At 46.0% G+C, this 24,961-nt stretch overlaps 1 protein-coding gene across 11 annotated transcripts in view; it reads left to right on the forward strand.

Annotated features, from left to right (window-relative positions):
* Nucleotides 1-24,961, forward strand: part of LOC145357509 (hepatocyte nuclear factor 1-beta-like) — a 111,132-nt gene that overhangs the window by 36,553 nt on the left and 49,618 nt on the right. The gene's annotated exons all lie outside the window — the stretch shown is intronic.

Raw genomic sequence — 24,961 nt, forward strand, 5'->3', positions numbered from 1 at the left:
CAGTGGGAATGCACCAAAGGGGTCCACCATGCAAAATAAAAGTTGTGAATTGGAGCCTTGTCGTCTATTCTATGATAATGAGCCGATCTCATCTGGATTAGAAGACAAAAGATTGAGATGTCGATGGAAAGGAGACAAGTCTATGACTCATGCTGAATCACGTGTGGACACTGGGTGTGGTGGCCAGCACTGTCCACCCTCACTGATTGAGCACTGACTGTGTGGAAGCAATTAGAACTGCAACCATTATGGAAACATGTGGGAAGAATAAAAAGACGTGAACACATAGAGATGTAGATGTGTACCGCCATGAAGCAAGAGATGTATATGCATATGACTCTGGTACATAGCCTCTGATCTCAGCCCTCACTGTGGGGAGACATCCGCTGGGTTCCTTGAGTGATAAAAATGGAAAATTATCACACACTTTCCAGTGGCATTTTAAAAAGGAGGCTGGCAAGCGGCCATGGGCCAGGTTATCTGTCATTGATGGCATGAGAGGCACTGGAGAAAGTGAAATGGGCACCTCAAACAATTTTGTACACAAAACAAAGAGATCTTTGCAGATCACAAAGGCAATAATGGATATTATTACTGGTTTCTCTTAAGACTGATTTGAGATGCCAGCAGATTCATAGACCCAAGTGAAGCTAGGTCCACAATGGGTTGTGACTCTATTTAGATCGATTTCACACTATGAATGTGAATGATCTATCATTCACACTAATATTCACACTATGAATTTTTCTGCTCTTACTGTTAATGTTTTAATAAGAACATAAGAAATAGGAGCAGGAGTTGGCCATCCAGCCCTTCGAGCCTGCCCCGCCATTCAATAAGATCATGGCTGATCTGTCGTGTCTCAGTTCCACATTCCCGCCCTCTCCCCATAACCCTTAATCCCCTTGCTTATCAAAAACCCATCAACCCGCGTCTTAAAAATATTTAGTGAGGCAGCCTCCACCACCTCAACGGGCAGAGAATTCCAGAGATTCACCACCCTTTGAGTGAAGAAGTTCCTCCTCAACTCCGTTCTAAACCGCCCCCCCTTTATCTTGAGGCTGTGCCCCCTAGTCCTACTGTCCTTTCTGAGCGGGAAGAGTCTCTCCACCTCTATCCTATCCATCCCATTCATCATCTCATACGTCTCAATGAGATCTCCCCTCATTCTTCTAAACTCTAACGAGTACAAGCCTAGTTTATTCAGCCTCTCCTCATAGCTCAACCCCCTCAACTCCGGTATCAGCCTAGTAAACCTCCTCTGCACTCCCTCCAAGGCCAAAATATCCTTGCGTAAGTACGGCGACCAAAACTGCACACAGTACTCCAGCTGCGGCCTCACCAATGCCCTATACAGCCGCAGCAAGACCTCCCTACTTTTATATTCAATCCCCCTCGCTATGAAGGCCAGCATCCCATTAGCCTTCCTGACCACCTGCTGCACCTGCAGGCTGGGTTTTTGCGACTCATGCACAAGGACCCCAAGGTCCCTCTGCACCGTTGCCTGCTGCAGTTTTTCACCCCGTAAGTAATAGTCCTTCCTACCATTATTCCTACCAAAGTGGACCACCTCGCACTTGCCAACATTAAATTCCATTTGCCAGTTCCTGGCCCATTCGCCCAGCCTATCTAGATCCTTCTGCAGACTCTCCACACACTCCGCGCAATTTGCCGTTCCACCAATCTTGGTGTCATCAGCAAATTTCGACACCATACACTCAGTTCCCTCCTCCAGATCATCTATATAAATGGTAAATAGCTGAGGCCCCAGCACCGACCCCTGGGGCACTCCACTAGTCACCAACCGCCAATCCAAATAGCACCCATTAACCCCCACTCTCTGCCTCCTATTTGACAACCAATCCTCTATCCACGCTAACACCCTACCCCCAACTCCATGCCCCCTTACCTTCTGCAATAACCTCTTGTGAGGTACCTTGTCAAACACCTTCTGAAAATCAAGAAAGACCACATCCACCGGCTCTCCTCTATCCACCGCCCTAGACACGTCCTCATAGAACTCCAATAAATTTGTCAGACACGACTTCCCCTTAACGAAACTGTGCTGCGTCTGCTCTATCAAGCAATTCCCCTCAAGATTTTTGCTTTGCCAGTATGCCAGGCACCCATGAGCCTCCATAAGCCTTTTCTATAATAAACAGGCGGAATCATATTAACATTTTCTTTCCATATTCATCTATGATTTTAAGGTACTATGGTCTACTCTTTTTCATAAGTTCATAAGATATAGGACCAGAATTAAGCCATTTGGCTCATTGGGTCCGCTCCGCCATTAGTTCATGGCTGATATGCTCCTCATCCCCATTTTCCTGCCTTCTCCCCATAACCCTTCAACCCAATTAAAAATCTGTGTAACTCCTCCTTAAATTTACTAATTGTCCCAGCATCTTGCACACTTTGGGATTGTGAATTCCACAGATTCACAACTCTTTGGGAGAAGTAGTTTCTCCTCAACTCTGTTTTAAATTAGCTATCTCTTATCCTAAGACTATGACCTCACGTCTGTGAATGCCCCACAGGAGGATGCATGCACTCCACGTCTACTTTATCCATACTTTTTATCAGCTTGTAAACCTCAATTTGATCTCTCCCCATTCTTCTAACTTCCAGAGAGTATAGGCCTAAACTCTTCAATCTCTCTTCACACGACAAATCCCTCATCTCTGGAATCAGTCTAGTGAACCTCCTCTGAACTGTTTCAAATGCCACCACATCTTTCCTCAAATAAAGGGACCAAAACTGTGTACGATACTCCAGGGTGCATTAAGAAGATATAATTATCCAATCAATTGAATTAGGTTTTTAAAAATTGCTTCACGGGATGTGGGCATGCTGGCTGGCTAGCACTTATTGCCCATCCCTAATTACCTTTGAGAAGGTGGTCTTGAACATCTGCAGTTCCCAAGTTGCAGGTACACCCACAGTGCTGTTAGAAAGAGAGTTCCAGGATTTTGACCCAGTGACAGTGAAGGAACGACGATATATTTTTAAGTCAGAATAGTGAGTGACTTGGAGGGGAACCTCCAGGTGATGGCGTTCCCAGGTATCTGCTGCCCTTATCCTTCTAGGTAGTAGAGAGATCTGCAGGTTTGGAAGGTGCTGTCAAAGGACTCTTGGCGAGATACATGCATTATACAGCAAACTGTGAAGCTAGTGCTAATAACAAACTTGGATTGTCATAACATATAACTGGAAATAAGCAAGAGGAGTGAACCATTTAAATAAACTTCGCATGCTTGGTTTCATCAGTCAGAACACCGAATGCCGGAGTTGGAACGTCTTGCTGAAGTTGTACAAACCATTGATAAGACCACATTTGGAATACTATGTACAGTTCTGGTCACCCTATTATAGAATGGATATGATTAAACTAGAAAGAGTGCAGAAAAGGTTTACTAGGATGCTACTGGGACTTGATGTTTTGAGTTATAGGGAGTGGTTGGATAGACAGGGACTCTTTTCTCTGGAGTGTAGGAGGCTGAGGGGTGATCTTATAGAGGTCTATAAAATAATGAGGGGTATACATCAGCTGGATAGTCAATATCTTTTCCTAAAGTAGGGGAGTCTAAAACTAGAGGACGTAAGTTTAAGGTGAAAGCGGAGAGCTACAGAAGGGTCCAGAGGGGCAATTTTTTCACATAGAGGTTGGTGAGTGTCTGGAATGAGCAGCCAGAGGTAGTAGTAGAGGCGGGTACAATTTTGTCTTTTAAAAAGCATTTAAACAGTTACATGGGTGGGATGGGTATAGAGGGATATGGGCCAAATGCGGGCAATTAGGAATAGCTTGGTGGTTAAAAAAAATGAGGTAGCATGCACAAATTGGGCTGAAGGGCCTGTTTCCATGCTGTAAACGTCTATGACTCTATGACTGTAAACTGGAGGGATAGCTGACATAAATGAATAAGGATTTTTTTAAAATTCATTTGTGGCTCGTGGGCGTCACTGGCTGGGCCAGCATTTATTGCCCATCCCCAGTTGCCCTTGAGAAGGTGGTGGTGAGCTGCCTTCTTGAATCACTGCAGTCCACGTGGGTTGACCCACAATGCCATTAGGGAGGGAATTCCAGGATTTTGACCCATCGATTGCGAAGGAACGGCGATATATTTCCAAGTCAGGATAGCAAGTGGCTTGCAGGGGAACTTGTTAATTATGGTCATGTTGCATTAATTTGTTGTTCATTAATGGATTTGCTTCATAGTATGAGGTGACATATTTGCAGTCCTGGGATACAATCCATGTGTTCTCCAAGAGGAAACATTTCACTTCATTAGATCTCATGAATTACTCCTTAAAATGCTTCTTCAACCCCTTCTCGGTTACAAGAGGGAAATAAGTGCCAATCCCTTTCCGTATCTGCCATTTACCGTCTGCCGCATGGTTGCCACTGGGCCTGCTGAATTTACAGCAATGTTCCTGAGGGTACATTGCTAAGATTCAATGTTAGTGTACTGGGCAGGTGTATTTAGTGGTGAGGACCATTCTTATTGTAATTATTTGTATTAATGTTTGTACCAACACATAGGAGTAGATATTCTCCTGTGGTAGATGTACAAAGTAGATGGTATGGCATTGGCCGCCTGTTAATATACATAAGAATATTAGAACTAGGAGCATGAGTAGGCCATTCAGCCCCTCGAGTCTGCTCCACCATGGAACATTATCATGGCTGATCTCACCTCTGGCATTTCCTGCCCGATATATTCAGTTTCTCTAACTTCAATAGGACTGAGTGGGGTCTATAAGAGGCAGCCCAATACTATTATGTCCTGTTTAGCTGATTTCAGCCCCCAGGTTGTTTTACAGTTGGGGAGTTTTCCCCTTGAGGCCTTTGCTCCCTCTGTCTCTCAGAGTGTTTGAATGTCTCTTGTCGAGAAGGTGGATTTGTGTCTGGCCAACGCCACTTGTATATTTTGTGGCAGCAGCTTGTCCCCTGAAGCGCCCACTCAGTTTTCCCTCCCTTCTTTCCATTTATGTCAAAGAACTTCCTTTTCTTTGCTCCAGTATTTACCACATGGTTTTTTGCACTCTCCAATTTTGCAAAAGGAAATGTAATAATAATCCAACATGTAACACAGCTTACTAAGGAATCTTAACCCCCAGTAACATACTCTTGTGCTGTAGGTCTGATAGCCCAAGTGTTTATTTCTTATTGCCACAAGTAGGCTTATATTATTACCACGATGAAGTTACTGTGAAAATCCCCTAGTTGCCACACTCTGGTGCTTGTTCGGGTACTCTGAGGGAGCATTTAGCGTGGCCAATGCACCTAAGCAGCACGTCTTTCAGACTGTGGGGGGAAACTGGAGCACCCGGAAGAGACCCAAGCAGACACGGGGAGAACGTGCAGATTCTGCACGGACAGTGACCCAAGCCAGGAATCGAACCTGGGTCCCTGGCGCTGTGAAGCAGCAGTGCTAACCAGTGTGCCGCCTCACCAGTGTTATCAGTGCAGAGTGACACTCACATGGAGCCCTGGTTTGGGAATTGGAGGGCTGGCAGTCCCCAGTTTTTATGCATTTAGACAAATTGAGGGAAATTTAAGTGCTGTGGATCAGCAATTTCCCAACCAGGACTTCCAGCCTGAACCAGACCCACAGGGAAAGAGCCCTTCTGTCTATAACGTACATCCTGAAACCACACTCTGTGATCTTAATAACAATTCTATAAATTCTACTCTCCATGGGGGTGACACAGAGGCACAGTGGCTCAGAGGATAAGAATGCAGAGGATTAAGTCCCATTTGGCCCATTTTAATTCATCCATCCAAAGATAGCCCAACACCCCTCCATTTCTTTCTTAATTGGTACTGGAGATTACCCCTCTATTTGTTCCACATATTGATCTGTCTGTCTTGAAGGAAAGTGCCCAATCATCCATTCCAAAGTGAGTTTGTGCCAATATCTCCTTAGCTCTGCTAATTCCATTTCAAGTGTTAGTCCAGGTAAGCAGTTTCTTTCCCCTAAACGATGTACTACAGGAGATCAATTCATACTCCCTCTTTTCAAAGTGGAAACGTAGGTCTATCCATACATCCTTCTTTTGATTCATTTGTGGGACATGGGCGTCGCTGGCTGGCCAGCATTCATTGCCCATCTGTAGTTGCCTGAGGGCATTTGGGAGTCAGCCACGTTGCTGTGGCTCTGGAGTCATATGTAGGCCAGACCAGGTAAGGACGGCAGATTTCCTTCCTTAAAGGACATTAGTGAACCCCAGATTGGGTTTTTCCGACAATCAACATTGGTTTCATAATCATCAGTAGGTTCTTAACTCCAGATTGTTCTTACTGAATTCAAATTCCAAGTGGCAGGATTCGAATCCAGGTCCCCAGAACATTAGCTGTGTTTCTGCTTTAATAGTCTAGCGATAACACTACTTGGCCGTTCCCTCCCCATGTAACTCCACACAACTCAAAACATCAACTTTTCCGTCATGCCCCAAGCTCTTAAACCTTTCTCTTGTTTCTGGAAGACCAGACTGGATGCAAAATACTCAGGTTGTGATCTTTGAGCAGAGCACCAAACAACTTCACCCTGGATGAAGTGCTGTTGATAACAATAACCGCCAATTTTAGTGGACATAACTTGTGATGATTATCAATAGTAAACCACTTGGCATAACTCTGAAATGTATTTGTTAGGTTTATTTTTCCCTGAAGTGTGTTAGCACTGATACGCTAAGCAAACCAAGTGACAATAATAAATACCAAGGGCGGGAATTTATAACCTCGCTCATCCTGAAACCGTAAAATCCCGCCTGAGGTCAACGGACCTTCCTGTTGTCCGCCCCTCGCCCGCTCCGATTCCCTGGTGGGCAGGGCAATAAGATTCTGGCCAAAAGTGACAATAATGTCGGAACTTTGTTGAGTATTGGACCGTTCCAATCCTGGAATATTGCACTGTTTTGAAGAGTTAGCTTAAACTTTCATGCCTCCATTTGCTCTCTATGATTATAGCACTGTAATTTAAAGGCTACCAGAACAGAGGGTAATAGATGTAGTCGTCATTACTGAGAGTGTTGAGACTAGTCCATCGACTCATTGACTAACAGATGGGCTGTATGACAGATGGTCAATAGAGTGATGTGTCAATGTACTCATAGGTTGCTACTGCAGGTTGGTAAGGCAGGATTTGATCACCTACAGGTCTAATTCCCTTTGTTCCATTCCCCTGCTTGTATATGTTGCTGTTCTAAATTATTTTAGTGCCAGTGTTAACCTGCTTCCTTTAAAAGTGATTGACAGCAATATTCCGATTGAACTGACAGGAATTTAAGCAAACCTGCACAATGGATGTAACACATTAAGCCCACTGCTTTCTCCACACAACTCATTCCTGGCCCTAACCCAGCAATGATTTTGCAATGTAATTTAAAAAATATATTTTCTCACAATGTTGGGCCAGCCTTTATTGCCCATTCCTAGTTACCCTTGAACTGAGTGACTTGGGCAACCATTTCAGAGTCAGCTACATTGCTGTGAGTCTGGAGTATGCGGGTCAGGCCAGGGTTTCTTTTCCTAAAGGGTTTTTATAACAATCAATTCATGGTCATTATCAAGACTAATTTCCAATTCTGGATTTAATTTTTACTGAATTCACATTTCACCATGTGCTGTGGTGGGATTTGAACCCGGGTCCCTAGGGCATTGCTCTGGGTTTCTGGATTGCTTGCCCAATCTCGATACCACTACGCCACCACCTCCCCTTAAATGTTGGTTCTTCATTCCTCTGAATGAAGGGAGGGGGCACCAGAGATCTGAACATCCTGGACGGCTGGTGGGATATCCTGTAACAGAGGTGGTCATCAGAAATCATATAGGGCAGGCTATTCATCTGCTCAACCGAGGAATATATGTAGCATGGGGAAGAAGTTTAAAGGAAATGAATTGACATAATGGTGACACTTTAGCACAACAGTTAGCACTGCTGCCTCATAGTGTCAGGGGCCTGGCTTCAATTCCAGCCTCAGATGACTGTCTGTGTGGAGATTGCAAATTCTCCCCATGTCTGCGTGGGTTTCTTCCAGGTGCTCCATTTCCTCCCACAGTCCAAAAGACGTGCTGGTCAGCTGCATTAGCTGTGCAAAATTCTCCCTTGGTGTACCCAAACAGGCGCCAGAATGTGGTGACTAGGGGATTTTCACAGTAACTTCATTGCAGTGTTAATGTAAGCCTACTTGTGATATTAAGAAATAAACTTTAAACTTTCCTCCCAAACTCAAAAAATGTGCAGATTAGGTTGATTGGCCATGCTAAATTGATATTAGTGTCGGGGGGATTAGGAGGGTAAAAGGGTTCCGGGGATAGGGCCTGGGTAGGATTGCTGTCGGTGCAGACTCGATGGGCCGAATGGCCTCCTTCAGCACTGTAGGGACTCTATGGTTCTATGAAGTTCTCAGGTGTGGCGGATAGGATAGAGGTGGAGAGGCTCTTCCCGCTCAGAAAGGACAGTAGGACTAGGGGGCACAGCCTCAAGATAAAGGGGGGGCAGTTTAGATCGGAGTTGAGGAGGAACTTCTTCACTCAAAGGGTGGTGAATCTCTGGAATTCTCTGCCCGTTGAAGTGGTGGAGGCTACCTCGCTAAATATATTTAAGACGCGGGTTGATAGGTTTTTGATAGGCAAGGGGATTAAGGGTTATGGGGAGAGGGCGGGAATGTGGAACTGAGACACGACAGATCAGCCATGATCTTATTGAATGGCGGGGCAGGCTCGAAGGGCTGGATGGCCTACTCCTGCTCCTATTTCTTATGTTCTTATGTATGTTTTTTCGGAGAACCTCACATAAACTAGATGTTGCTCTTTAATAAGGAAACCATGAACAGTGCTTCGTAAGTACTGTTTGCCAAAACATCCCTTTAATCAATGCGCCCCGATTGGAGTTGATAAGACATGCCTGAGCAGAAATTTGTGTTAACCATAAAGTTCAGGTAAATTCTTCAGACCACATTATCTGCTTGCTTAACAAGACCAAACAGACGGATCACATCTCAGCCTCTGGGGGTCAAAAGTTCACACCTTATTATTCAAGACCCCGGAAACACAGGGTGGTTGCCACTCTTTTTGGTGCCCACAGCTTTGCATCAGAAGATTAATTGAATTAGCTAATTTCCTTTTACTTTCAGAAAACAAAATTGTGTTGTTGTGGAGTTGAGGACATTCTTGAGATCACTGGTTTAATGTATAACTCGCATGAAGCTTAAAATCTATCGAGAGAAGCTCACAATGAGGCACTTATTGCTTTGTTTGGCCCCCCCTCGAGGCAGTGAGTTTGGGTCAGGCGTGGGTCCATGGGCACCAGCGTCTTTGCTGATTTATTGACTTTCTGTCGTGCCCGAGCCTCGACTGAGACTGTTGACGAGACAGTTTCATCATGGGCACATCACAAGCAGGCCCGGTCCTGAAACTGTACAGTTTCCAGTAGGGGTCACACACGTACTTTCCAACAGGGGGTAGCAATCAGAAGCAGGAACTCTGGCTAAGCTCGCTCCCCGTTCCCCAGATTTTGGACACCCTGGGACGAAGCTACAGAACTAGCCCACCGCATTCTCCTAAAATGCCTCCTCGGATTGGCCCTGAATAATTGTGCTAAAATATGGGAGTAAAGATAGAAGCAAAATACTGGAGTTGGAAACAAAAACAGAAAATACTGGAAAATCTCAGCGGGTCTGACAGCATCTATGGGGAGAGAACAGAGCCAATGTTTCGAGTCTGGATGACCCTTTGTCAGAACTCCAGTTTTTGATGGGAGTAAAGGTGTTCTTGTCTAGTGCACAAATGAATGGGTTCAAAGTTATTTTGTTGCCCAACTGGCAGTACACACCTGCCTGTCATTCACACTTGGGGGAAGAATCATCTGTGATTTTGAAGCCATGGGTCTTACTGGCATCGAACCAATGAGATGGAGGGCATCAGATAAGTGCCAGTGTTGGGCTGCCCTGGCTGCCAGTGAGTAAGGACCAGGAGTGAGGATACCTGGGTTATTCTTGTGAGGGGACTATGACAATAACTCCAAACTTACCTTTGCCGTGCCTCTTTGGGTCCCAGGCCGCTGAATCCAATCGGAGGACACCCCGCCACACACTCTGGGTGGAACTTTCCCTTCCCGCCCGCCATGGGAATCGTAGCGGGCAGGACAGGACATGGCACAGATCCGTTGACCCCCCCAGCCGGGATTTTCCAGCCTTGGGGTGAGCACAGCTGGAAAACCCCGCTCTCTGACTGACACCAGAGCAAAACAGGGCACAATTGACTCCTACATGTTCATGCATTCCTACGTCGCAGTCGCAGAGTCACAGAGATACGCAGCACAGGAACACGGCCTTAGGCCCAACTTGTCCATGGCAACCAGATTTCCAAAACTGAATTAGTCCCATCTGCCTGTGTTTGGCCCATATCCCTCTAGACTTTTCCTCTGCATGTATCTGTCCAAATATCTTTTAAATGTTGCTATTGTACCCATCTCTATCACTGGCATAAATTAAGCAAATAAATCTAGATTTGTTGCATAGGTACCTTGTTCCTCTGCAGAATAGGCCTTGGCAAAAGATTTGACACTGAAATCAAGGCAGTGCCTTGAAATTGCCCATTAGTTCCCTACTAAAGATGTGAGAGAAAGTTAGAGCTGCTGCTTTCAGGGGTAAGTCAACATATTCCTGCATGTCCAAGGATGTGTGAATTAGGTGGATTGGCCATGCTAAGTTGCCCCTTAGTGTATCAAGATGTGTAGATTAGAGGCTTTGGTGGGGTAATTATGTGGGGTTACAGAGATAGGACCTGGGTGAGACGCTCTGTTAAGAACATAAGAAATAGGAGCAGGAGTAGGCCATCTAGCCCTTCAAGCCTGCCCCACCATTCAATAAGATCATGGCTGATCTGAAGTGGATCAGTTCCACTTTCCCGCCTGCTCCCCATAACCCTTAATTCCCTTATCGATCAGAAATCTATCTACCCATGACTTAAACATATTCAACGAGGTCGCCTCCACCACTTCAACGGGCAGAGAATTCCAGAGATTCACCACCCTTTGAGTGAAGAAGTTCCTCCTCAACTCTGTTCTAAACTGCACCCCCCCCGTTATTTTGAGACTGTGCCCTCTTGTTCTGGTTTCCTTTCTAAGCGGGAAGAATCTCTCCACCTCTACCCTACCTAGCCCCTTCATTATCTTGTAAGTCTCTATAAGATCCCCCCTCCAGCCTTCTAAACTGTCGGTGAGTCGGTGCAGAGTCGATGGGCCAAATGGCCTCTTTCGGCACTGTAGGGATTATTACCCCACTGTGATAGTTCAAGCCCAAGTATCCATTGCTTTGCATTACAAAACCAAACAGCTCAATTTGAAAGCTTTGAGAATTGATCCTGGTATCGAGAGGAGGGAAATTTCTGAACCGACTTCCTTGTCGTCATGGAAAAATTTACCTAAAAAATGAGAAGGAAGGATATGTAAAAGATGATCCACGGTAGGTCAATCCCGGCTTTTGTTTTGTAACTCTCCCTGTTGGGTGTAAAATTTGAATAGTCCAGTTCAGGCGAGATGCAAACGTGCAAAAGATTTGCAAAAGAACAAACGGGCTGTAAACAGGGCAATAAAAAATGGTGCAATAGTCCGTTTTTAGAACAAAAACACAAAGCTAGAATTAACCATCTCACTGCCAGGCCTGGACTTCACTGATCACTGACCAATCAGCTTCTTCCAATTATTGGCTCAAGCATCTCATGACGGGGGGGGGGAGGGGAGGAGCGGGGGGGGGGGGGGTGGCAGTGGTGGTTGGTGCGGAGGGGGGGGCGCGGCACAGTGTTGCAGTGCTCAGTGCTGCTGCCTCGCAGATCCAGGGGCGCGGGTTCGATTCCCGGCTCAGTTCTCCGCTGCCTGTGCGGAGTTTGCACATTCTCCCCGTATCTGCGTGGGTTTCCTCCGGGTGCTCCGGTTTCCTCCCACAATCCAAAGATGGACAGGTTAGATGAATTGGCCATGCTAAATTGACCCTAGTATCAGGGGGATTAGCAGGGCAAATAGGTGTGGTGATGTGGATAGGATCTGGGTGGGATTGTTATCGGATCATACTCGGTGGGCTGAATGGTCGCCATTGCACTGTAGGGATTCTAAGTTCTAATCTCTGGCATCCATCTTCGCCGCCCGAAATTATAAATTTTCCTGATGGCCGGAATATAAAATAATAATTCTGACACAGCACTGGGGCTTGCGATGGGTGATTTTTGGAAGCTGTGTCGCTGTTGTCTCATCCAACCTACCAAGTACACAATAGGGGTGGGGAGGAGTGGGGTAAGAGCAGCATGTGTGCCCATCCATGAAAATGGACACACGTTAGAATCATACAATCCCTGCAGTGCAGAAATAGGCCATTCGGCCCATGAAGCTGGCACTGACCACAATGTCACCCAGGTCCTATCCCTGTAATCCCACGTATTTAACCTCCTCATCACCCGACACTAAGAGGCAATTCAGACTGGCCGTTCCACCTAACCAGCACATCTTTGGAGTCTGGGAGGAAACCAGAGGAAACCCACGCAGACATGGGGAGAATGTGCAAACTCCACAGACAGTGACCCAAGCTGGGAATCGAACCCAGGTCCCTGGCGCTGTGAGGCAGCAGTGCTAACCACCGTGCCACCGTGAGCAGCTTTCCCAGTAAGACTCCCAATTACAGCACACATGTGGATCGCTTATAGAATCATAGTGCACCAAAAGGGGCCCATTCAGCCCATGACTGCCTATGCTGGCTCTTTGGACAAACTTTCCAATTAAGTCTTGCTCCCCTCTCTTTCCCATAGCCCTGCAAGTGTTATTTTTCAGTTCCCTCGAGTGCCATTTGTTCTCACCTCTGCACCTGTGTATTGGCTTAAAGGAAAATTATTGAAACTTTTGGCATTCCGCTTCCATATTTGTTGGCACGGTGGCACAGTGGTTAGTGTTGCTGCCTCACAGCGCCAGGGACCCTGGTTCAACTCCAGCCTCAAGTGACTGTCTGTGTGGAGTCTGCATGTTCTCCCTGTGTTTGTGTGGGTGTCCTCTGGGCTCCCAGTTTCCCTCACATGCCAAAGGTGTGAAGGTTATGTGGATTGGCCATGCTAAATGCCCCTGAATGTCCAAAGATGTGTAGGTTAGATGGTAAATGCATAGGGTTATGGAGATAAAAGTGGGGAGCGGGTCTGGTAAGATGCCCTGTCAGAGAGCCAGTACAGACACAATGGGCCGAATGACCTCCTTCTGCACTGCAGTTCGCTTGATTGCTATCCCTTCCACAAACATTCAATCCCCCCACCACTGCTGCACAGTACCAGCTGTGTGTACCACCCACAAGATACACAACAGGAATGCACTAAGGTTCCTTAGGTATCACCTTCCATGACCACTACCCTCTAAGAAAAAGGGCAACAGATCCCTGGGAATACTCACCATCCTGAGTTGGAAATATATCACCATTCCTTCACTATAACTGGGTCAAAATCCTGGAACTCCCTCCCTAACACCACTGTGGGTGCACCTATACCTCAGGGAATGCAGCGGTTCAAGAAGGGAGCTCACCACCATCTTCTCAAGGGCAGTAGGTTTGGGTCATAACTGCTGGCCTAGTCACTGATGCCTACATCCCATAAATGAATTTAAAAAAAGATAGAATTAGAGTGAGGTGAGATGTTAAGAGAAGCACGGAGAGTTTGCAATGCTTTAAGTTTATTTATTATTGTCACAAGTAGGCTAACATTAACACTGCAATGAAGTTACTGTGAAAATTGTAACAGGGAGTGGTTGTTGCAGTGACCAATTCATAGTTTCAAGGAAGAGGAGATAGACCTTTAGAGTAGAGAAAGATCCAGGGTTATGGGACAGAAGAGATTTGTTCTGGATTGTTCTCATAAAATGCAGGCATACAGATGATTGGTTGATTGATCTCCTTATGCGCTGTAAATCCCTTTGATAATCCAAAGGTGTACAGGTTAGGTGGATTGGCCATGCTAAAATTGCCCCTTAGTGTTCAAGGTGGCTAACTAGGGTCAATGCAGGGGGTTATGGGAATAGGTCCTTGTGTGGGATTGTGGTCAGTGCGGACTCGATGGGCCGAATGCACTTTGGATTCTACGTTTGGGCTTTTCCCCAACAACGTTGACTGGCTTCACGAGGAAAGCACAATTCCCAAAGACTGTTTGAGTCTCCCTTTATCCATATGTGCAGGTCTACGCGGTTGACAAGTCCATGTTCAACAACGAGTCTCCAATTGTTTCACATCATTCACTGGAGATTGCGTGGGATAATCTTCTTATTTTCCAGTCTCTTCTGGAAAGAATGCGATTACTTGATCAGCTTCATTTTTTTTTTACACACAAGCAATGTGATTCAGCAAACACTTCCTTCGCACAGTAGGTACAAAAATCCAGGTCAGCATGCAGTTGGCCAAGCCAGGGTGATGCCCTGCACTGCTGACTCCAGCATCTTCCTGCAGTGCCCAAGGCTTTCTGCACTGATGTACACCCAGCCAGCCCTTCACAAGACAAATGATAAGCCAGGTTATGGAAGGGTCGGGGTTGCGGGGGTGGGTGGCATGGGCACGGGAAGGTTGGGAGGGATGTCCTTAAGCCTGGAGACGCTGAGCATCACCAGGGACAAAGCTCTGGCATGGCAGCAGCAGCTGGTATCCTTGTAAAATGAGGCATAACAGCCTCCACGATGGCAGTTGTGAGGGTCCATTCCATGAACTGCCCCTTCAGTCAGGAGAAGTACTGGGGCTGACAGAGAGGAGGCGCTGGCCACTCTTCCAGCTGCTCAGATGGTGGGTGAATTTAAGGGTGCTATGTTGGTGGTAAAAAGACACCTATATTGGTGCTCATGTCCTTCTTATGTATCTTCCCAATGAGTGTAAAAGTTTGGTTGGACCAGTGCTGGTCGGTACCATTGGGCAATATCCTGGTATAACCTCCGGATTCCTATCTCATTGAGTCATAGTCATATCTATGGAATTTTTTTTAGACTACGGTTCCCTTACATTTTACATTGGTACCAGACAGAAATAAAGTAGTGATTACAAAGGGACACTGGAAACGTTCCTCATTAAATACTCTCAACTGTCCATGCAGGCAGAATCGCTTTCAGGAGAACCCTCTTAACTCAAACTGCATCCCTATCTAAGAAAATAAGATGTTAATTGTTAGGTTGCTTACATTGTTGTTATCTAAGAGCACACTAACCCCTTGAATTGACTCACTGAAAATACTTGTGACTACTGATAGTAATTAAAATAAGGTGGAGGCTGGAGTACGTTATCTGCCAGTGACAATCCATCGATAGCATCACCATCCCAATATCCCCGAGGTAGGCCACAACCCACTCCCAGTGCTCTTCTGGCTCATACAATACAAAAAAAAAGTTTCATTTCCTTTTGTGAAATGTTGAAGTTTATGTTTTAGTGTCACAAGTATATAATTAAGGAACCCTCACACCCCAGACATTCTCTCTTCCGCCTTCTTCCGTCAGGAAAAAGATACACGTGAGGTCACGTACCAACCGACTCAAGAACAGCTTCTTCCCAACAGACTTTTGAATGGACCTACCTCGCATTAAGCTGATCTTTCTCTACGCCCTAGCTATGACTGTAACACTACATTCTGCACTCTCCCCTTTCCTCCTCTATGAACGGTATGCTTTGTCTGTATAGCATGCAAGAAACAATACTTTTCACTGTATACTAATAAATCAAATCAATTCAAGTAGACTTGCATTAACAATGCAATGAAGTTACTGTGAAAATCACCTAGTCGCCATATTCCGGCGCCTGTTCGGGTACACCGAGGGAGAATTTAGCGTGGCCGATGCACCTAACCAGCACGTCTTTCAGACTGTGGGAGGAAACTGGAGCACCCGGGGGAGACGCATGCAGTCATGGGGAGAACGTGCAAACTCCACACAGACAGTGACCCGAAGCGGGAATCAAATCCGGGTCCCTGGCATTGTGAGGCAGTAGTGCTAACCACTGTGCCATCCTATAAATGAGCAAGCAAGGCCTGTATATGCTGTAAGGAATTAGCACACCTAATGCAATTGGTGGCGTACTAAGAGTAAGAACAAGGGAATAGGGGCAGGAGGAGACCATTTGGCCTGTCACGCTCACGAGAATTGGTGTGCTGACCAGATTGGGCCTGGGAAGTTGCAGTTTGCTGAATCTCTGACATGCATCAAATTGAATGTAAGCAATCTGTAAATGCTGCTTAAAAGGAGTATGGATAAAATGAAAGGGATTTGATTACTTAGAGGTTACTTGGATGTGCAGTGGCACAAGAATGTCAGTAACATTAATGTTTGTAAGCCTTCTTGCAAAGGCTTCTAATATTTTAATGTATGGTTAATGTTCTGCAAAGGTAATTTGGGTGAGAACAATGGTCCAGTTTGCCTGGACAGTAAATATAAAAGCAGAAAACTGGCTAAGAGAGGGAATGACACAACACCCAGACCCCTGTTAGATTTCTTTCAAAACTCTGTTGCCCTTATCCCAATTCTCAACAAAACTAGTTGACTCCTCAGCCCTGTGCACACTGACTTACTCCTGGCTCAATGACATCTTGAACGTATAATTCTTATCCTTATGTTCAAATCCCTCGCTATGTAGGGGTGGCACAGTGGCACAATGGTTAGCATTATTGCCTCACAGCGCCAAGGACCCCGGTTCAATTCCCGGCTTGGGTCATTGCCTGTGTGGAGTCTGCATGTTCTCCCCATGTCTGTGTGGGTTTCCTCTGGGTGCTATGGTTTCCTCCCACAATCCAAAAGATGTGCTTGTTAGGTGCTTAACTCTCCCTCAGTGTTCCCGAACAGGCACTGGAATGTGGTGACTAGGGGGTTTTCACAGTTACTTCATTGCAGTGTTAATGCAAGTCTACTTGCCACACTAATGAGTAAACTTTACCTGTCTAACCTCTGAGTGTTCCTACAATTCTGGACTCCTTGCGTATCCCTACTTGCCTCACCACTGGCGTGTTGTACCTTCACTGCCTAGGCCTTAAGCCCTGGAACTCCCTCCCTAACCCTCTTCTCCTCTTTATCTCATGAAGATGCTCCTTAAAACCAAGCCTTTTGGCCACCTGCCTTTATATCTCAATATGTGGCTTGGCATCACATTCTCTTTGATCACCATCCAGGGATCTTGTACTATGTTAGTGGCAGTATATAAATGCAAGTTGTTGTTGGTTTGATCCCTGGCAATGTGTGACTGGTGTTTGATGAGTTTGTCACAAGCATCATGGTCCCCCACTGTCACTCCAAAGGCATCTTCTCCGAAGGACAATTGGCTGACATGCCTGAAAAGAGATGGAGCAGGAGAACATCCGTCTCCCCAGCTTTAGCTGCGTGAGTTCTTGCAATCACTGATCGACCAGGCAACATCTGGTGCAGCCTGACCTGACTGGCATCCGTCCATGGCTCCTCCTCCAAAGAAATCAAAATAATGGACAACGCATTGTGCCAGTGTTAGGGAGTGCCAAAATCACTTGGCAAAAGACTCCTGACCAACTGAACACTGATAGGGAAACAAAGGAACAAATAGTCTGCACAAAAGCTGGGAGAACAACTTCAAAATGCTATTTTTAAATTGTGTAGGCTACTTTCAATTAAATTCTAGAGCTCTGAGACCAGAGTAGAATCCCTACAGTTCAGCTCATCGAGTCTGTATTAGCCACAATCCCACGCAGGCCCTTTTCCTGTAACCCTCATTTTCCCTAGCTAATCCTCCTGACACTACGGTCAATTTAGCATGGCCAATTCACCTAATCTGCACATCTGTGGGAGGAAACCGGAGCATCCGGAGGAAACACATGCAGACACGGGGAGAATGTGCAAACTCCACATAGACAGTGACCCAAGGCTGGAATTGATCCTGGGTCCCTGGCATTGTGAGGCAGCAGTGTTGACCACTGTGCCGCCCAGATGTCCTACTTCCACCTATAGAAGGACAGAAAGAGGCTCAAAGGAATTAATGGTATAGTCTAGGAACGTAAGAACATAGCACTTAGTAGGCCATTCAGCCCTTCATGCCTACTGTGCTATTTAATACTATCATGGTCAATCTGGTTGTGGTCTCAACTCCACTTTGCAGTCCACCTGCCACCCCCCATGACTCACGACCCCCTTGCCAACCCAGATAAGACCCATTTATACTACTTTCTGCTTCCTATTAGTACTAATGTGCTAATTAGCTTCCATGCTAATATGTGACCCCTACAGCATGTAATCTTAACCTGTGTTAGCAAGCTTTGATGTGGCACCTTCTCAGATGCTTTCTGGAAATCCAAGTACACCACATCTACATGTTCCCCTTTATCCACTTTGCTTGCCACTCCCTTAAAAAGCTCCAATAAATAATTTGAACACGATTCCCCTTTCACAAACCCATGTTGACTCTGCCTGATCAAATTCTGATTTTCTATCCTGCTACAACCGCTGTGATAATGGATTCCAGCAATTTGCCAATGTCAGAAGTTAAGCTAACAGGCCTGAGGTTTCCTGCTTTCTGCCCCCTCATTTGCTATAATTTCCTATCCTCCTATTTCCTTCTCCTACCACCCAGGTCCTAGGAGAAGCAGAATTGATGCATAAACTAAATCAGCAAAAAATATACATTTTCCCATACAATACTGTTCTTAGTAAACACCTGTTATATACAAGTGGCAGTTAGGGTGTTATAGGGAGCCAGAGTTGTTTAGGCACGCATTGTTGACATCCCTATGTAGGCTAGGGCTGTGGTTGGAACCATAGAATCCTACAGTGCAGAAGGAGGCCATTTGGCCCATCAAGTCTGTACTGATTCTCCAAAAGAGCAGTTTCATCCAAGCCCATCACTCGCCCTATCCTCGTAACCCCACGCATTTACTGTGGCTAATCCCCTAACCTATGTATCTTGGAACACTAAGGGGCAAGTAGCCAGTCCATCTAACCTGCACATCTTCAGATTGTGGTAGGAAACCGAAGCACCCGGAGGAAACCCATGCAGACTTGGGGAGAATGTGCAGATACACAGGCAGTCACCCAAGGCCACAATCGAACTGAAGTCCTTGGCGTTGTGAGGCAGCAGTGCTAACCACTGTGCCACTGTGCCACCCATAGCTAATGATGATGGAGGCTCCAATTTTCCTTGTATCCCCTCGGCTGACCAGGAATCTTTCCCACTTTTACTGCCTGCTGTTGGCAAATCTTGGGGGAGAAAAGCATCTGAAAAGCTGGCACAGTGGGGTCTAATTTCTCCCAAGTTTTTTAAACTATTATTCATGGGACCAGGGCATATATTGCCCATCCCTAATTGCTCTTGAACTCAGTGGCTTGCTAGTCCATATCAGAGGGCATTTAAGAGTCAACTACATTGCTGTGGCTCTGGAGTCATATGTAGGCCAGACCAGGTTAGGATGGAAGATTTCCTTCCCTAAAGAACATTAATGATCCAGATGGGGTTTTTACATTAATCGACAATGGGTTCGTGGTCATCAGTAGCTTCTTAATTCTAGAATTTTCTGTATTTGCCATGATGGATTCAAACCCAGGTCCCCAGAGCATTACCCGTGGTCTCTGGACTGTTATTCCAGTGGCAATACCACCGCCTCCTCTGAAAGCATTATTGTCAAATAGGAGATGGCGGTAAAGGTGCTATAACCCCAGATAACCATAGGCTGCACTCCCCTTTCAGGGGCAGAGCTGACTGGTAATGATTTAATCTGAGGATCACCACACCTCGGCACAACATTGAGGGCCGTAGGGCCTAGACTGTGCTGTACTGTTCTATGTTTCTACTATGCTTAATCCACTCAGCCCCGCCGATCTCTCCCAGCTGGGCGCACCCCAGTGGACCCTGTCTCCCTCTGGGTCCCGCCCCCTTGGCACTGCCCACTGGTGCCTCTTGGGCATTGCCGGTTGGCACTTTGGGCAGCGCCAGAGTGCTAAGCTGGCACAGCCAGGCTGGCAATGTCCAAGAGGCAGCCCTCCTTACTCTCAACATCCCGTGGCAGGGTGGGGGGGGGCGGTCCTCCATGGCTCCCTTCACTCTGAGCAGGGCTGGGCTGCCAGCTCTCAGTTAGTGGGAAGCTGATGTAAACCCTGCTGGAGGAAACCACTCCCAGCAGGGTGGAGACGCAAACGGGCCTGCTAATGGATGGAAATGCTTATTTAAGCATTTAGATCAGCTGGCGCAGAGCTGATGGCGACAGTGATGTGCAGAGTCTGTGGTGCCCAGTGAGGAACCTGCTAAACGGTCTCTGCTGATATCGCCTGCTGGAGTAGTGTAGCGGGCTGGGAGAATCACCCCCAGGGCATTTGCTTTACACTATTTGAACACAGCAAACAGTCAGAGTGACACCTTCTGAAAGAATAAAAAGCAGGAGTGTCGCACTGGAACACTTGGGGACATTAGCAGGTCATGACTCCACCGAGAGGGGCCCAGGAGAACTGAGGAACCATTGCCACGAAAACATATTTATCTTCATCAGTTTCGCTGACACCTGTTATCTGTGAATTTCCCAGGCTCAGGGCCCTGCAGTAAACCTCATGTGTTTTAATGACTCAGTGCTTAAACTGGTCTACGCATCGATCAAATGTCAGTCCTGTTCTTCTATAACCTGCGCTCTCACGATCTCCCCCAGACCTGCCCATTCTCCCAGTCTGAATTCGAGGAAAGTCCCCTATGAGTAGAATTTGGCAAGTTGGTGATTCAAGCCTGCCAAGCAGCTCTGGGAGTGTTATTGGTTTACAGCTACTCATTAATTCCCTGATATTTCTGGACTCACTTCCCTGATTCCTGAAACAGACACTGCATTCAGATCAGCTCTGAGTCGCTGCTCACATCGCGTCTGCTTAACAAAGCCCTAAGTACAACAGGCTAGTCCTACTGCAGACTTTAATTGTAATGAACTGAAAATAAAACTTTAATGTCAAACTTTTCTTTTACCAACTCTGCAGAAGAAAGCCTTCTGGTTCTACTTATTGTAAATATACTTCCCAAGAACATAGCCACAATTTGTACACAATCAAAGTGCTCTTTACCCATCTCTAGAGAAAGGATAAAATAGATGTCATTTGTCCTTCATGGAATCTCACCAACTTCCACAGATGCACCAGAGAAAGCATTCTTTCCAGTTATATCACAGCTTGGTATGGCTCCTGCTCTACCCAAGACTGCAAGGAACTACAAAATGTCGTGAGCAAATCCCAGTCCATCACTCAAATCAGCCTCCCGTCCATTGACTCTGTCTACACTTCCCACTGCCTCGGCAAAGCAGCCAGCATAATCAAGGAACCCATGCACCCCGGACATTCTCTCTTCCGCTTTCTTCCGTCAGGAAAAATATACAAAAGTCTGAGGTCACATACCAACTCAAGAACAGCTTCTTCCCTGCTGCTGTCAGACTTTTGAATGGTCCTACCTCATATCAAGTTGATCTTTCTGTACACCCTAGATATGACTATAACACTACATTCTGCACTCTCCTGTTTCCTTCTCTATGAACGGTATGCTTTGTTTGTATAGCGCACAAGAAACAATACTTTTCACTGTACACTAATACATGTGACAATAATAATTAAATCAAATCAAAAATCTCATGTACCACAGTTTTACAATCAATAGAGAAAGATACAATATCCTCCCTCACCTGCCTTCACAACAGCTGTTTAGAAATCAATTTATGGGATGTGGGTGTTGCTAGCTAGGCCAGCATTTATTATCGACCCCTAGTTACCATCGAGAAGGTGGTGGTGAATGGCCTTTTTGAACCACTGCACTCCCTAGCGTGTAGGTCACCCACAGTGCGGTTAGGGAGGGAGTTCCTGGACTTTGACCCAGCGACAGTGAAGGAACGGTAATGTATTTCAAAGTAAAAAGTCTCACAGCATCAGGTTAAAGTCCAACAGGTTTATTTGGCACTAGTTTTTGGAATCTCAAACTCCTTCATCAGGTGAGTGGGAGTTCAGTTCACAAACAGGCCATATAAAAGGCACAACCTCAATTTACAAGGTAATGGTTGGAATGTGTGCCTTTACAGTTAATCAAATCTTCAAGGTGCAGACAATGTGAATGGAGAGAGGGCCAAGCATAGGTTAACGAAATGTGCATTGTCTCCAGCCAGGTCAGTTAGTGAGATTCTGCAAGCCCAGGCAAGTTGTGGGGGTTATAGATGGTGTGACATGAACCCAAGGTCCCAGTTGAGGCCATCCTCATGTGTGCGGAATTTGGCTATCAGTTTCTGCTCAGCGACTCTGCATTATCATGTGTCGTGAGGGCCACCTTGGAGAATGCTAACCCAAAGATCAGAGGCTGAATGCCTGTGACTGCTGAAGTGTTCCCTGACTGGAAGGGAACATTCCTGCCCGGTGATTGTCGAGCGGTGTTCATTCATCCGTTGTTGTAGAGTATGCATGGTCTCCCCAATGTACCATGCCTTGGGACATCCTTTCCTGCAGCGTATCAGGTAGACAACATTGGCCGAGTTGCAAGAGTATGTACTGTATACCTGGTGGATGATGTTCTCGTGTGAGATGACGGCATCCATGTCGATGAGGTTGTTTTGGCAGGATTGTGTGACATCCTGGTCATTGTTCTCCTGAAGGCTGGATAGTTTGCTCCAGACAATAGTCTGTTTGAGGTTGTGCGGTTGTTTGAAGGCAAGAAGTGGGGGTGTGGGGATGGCCTTGGTGAGATGTTTGTCTTCATCAATGATATGTTAAGGGGTCTGGAGAAGATGTCATAGCTTCTCCGCTCCAGGGAGGTACTGGACGACGAAGGGTACTCTGTCTACCGTGTCCCATGTTTGTCTTCTGAGGAGGTCGGTGCGGTTTTTCGTTGTGTCACGTCGGAACTATCTAAGTGTTGGAACATGTGGCACATCGGAACTGTCTAAAGAACTATAGAAGTGTTCGACACAATGTATTTCAAAGTCAGGATAGTGAATGATTTGGACTGGAACTTACAAGTGGTGGTGTTTCTAGGTATCTGCTGCTCTTATCCTCCTGGATGGTAGTGGTCTAGGGTTTGGAAGGCACTGCCTAAGGAGCCTGATGAGTTCCTGCTGTATGTCTTGTAGAAGGTACACAAGGCTGTCACTGTTTGTCAGTGGTGGAGGGAGTGAATGTTTGGGGTTGGGGTAGCAATGAGGCAGGCTGCTTTGCCCTGGTTGGTGTCGAGCGGCACTATTTTGGTACTAAAAGCCCGAGTTTGGTAAGAGGAACCTCTTAGGCTTTATTCAGCAGGCCACAGCTTCATCTAGCTGGTAAGTAATCGATACTAGTATACTGCCCACCGAGGGAGTATGTTAAAGTGATGAGGGCAGGAGAAGGAATATGAAGTATGTGGTCTCTCTTCGGCTTACAAAGGCGCACTCCTCATTCTTTGGGGTTACTCCTTGAGAAAGACAGGTGTTGAAATGGTGGACTGGCAGGGGAACAGAAAGCATGGTAATGAGAGTGTTGCTTCTCAATTTCTTTTTCCCCATGGCTGTGTGAAATCATTAAACAGGAGATACAAGGGTTCAGATTCCTGTGTGATCAATGCAACACAACTCACCTCGGTCACTGCACCTTCCTCTTCTGGCTTTTAAAATTCTTTCTGAACACACAAATTAGGGGCAGAAGAAGACCATTCAGCCCCTCCAATCTACTTCACCATTCAGTAAGATCATGGCTGATCTGATTGTGGTCTTGTTTGATTTGAATTGATTTATCATTGTCACATGTATTGATATACCGTGAGAAGTATTGTTTCTTGTGTGCTTTCTTGGGGGCCACAGTGGTTAGCACTGCTGCCTCACAGTGTCAGGGACCCGGGTTTGATTACTGGCTTGAGTCACTGTCTGTGTGGACTCTGCACATTCTCCCCATGTCTGCATGGGTTTCATCTGGGTGCTTCAGTTTTCTCCCACACTCCAAAGATGTGCGGGTTAGATGGATTGGCCATGCTAAATTATCCCTTAGTGTCAAGGGGATTAGCTGGGTAAAGACCAGGGTTTATCAGGATAGGGCTGGGTGTGATTATTATTGGTGCCGACTTGATGGGCCGAATGACCTCCTTCTGTGCAAGGGATTCTATGAAATACAGACAAAGCATACCATATATAGCGAAGGAAATGAGACAGTGCAGAATGTAGTGTTACAGTCATAGCCAGAGTGTCGAGAAAGATCAACTTAATATAAAGCATTGTTCCGAAGAGTTAGAGTAGGGTTTTAAAGACATAGAATGAGAGTAAGAGATAGAATTAGTGGGTATGCTGGGCACAGCTCGCAAGAAGTTGCCAGACTCAGGCATGAAACCATTATCCTGCCCACCCTCAATATCCTTTGACTCCCTCAATAATGTATACTGGGAGGAGAGGTGGAGAATGCCCGAACATTTTATAAATTGCAGAGTGGCTCATAATATACAATATAATTTAAAAGGAGAAGTCAAATAGTCCCAGGCCTTACAAATTCATAGGTTTGTACTATTACGTGAGGGCCCCACAGCTTTAACCCACATTTAATCTCAAATCTAATTACATTTGTCCACGCATTTAAACGTTGCGCAGTGTTCAGACCTACTATTGGAAAACCCCGGAACTACAGACTGGCCCTGGTTTCGGGGTGTCTGCACCAGCCTGGGAATTCAGTGACAGGCCAAACAAGCACAGTGCTCTCCAGGGTCAAGGACGTTTTAAACTGCTTTTGGCAATCTGTCAGCTATATTACATATTGACTTAACCCATTACACCCTTGGCACTTAAGTCAAGAAACTCACTGTCAAACATGACTTGGAGTTGGTCTCCATCCAGGGGTGGCCATATCAGAGAAAAGGGATGGATTTGGATTAATGAATAATAGCAACAGTAGCAGTCAAAAGCAGCGTTTTGTTCTGTCAATGAAAGTTTACTATTATTATGAATGCACAGTCCTCTGGCTACAAGTGCATATCCTGATTAGCAAAGTCCTTAATGCTG

Source organism: Carcharhinus amblyrhynchos, chromosome 23, assembly GCF_965287045.1.
Source record: "Carcharhinus amblyrhynchos chromosome 23, sCarAmb.v2.hapA, whole genome shotgun sequence".
Lineage (NCBI taxonomy): Eukaryota > Metazoa > Chordata > Chondrichthyes > Carcharhiniformes > Carcharhinidae > Carcharhinus > Carcharhinus amblyrhynchos.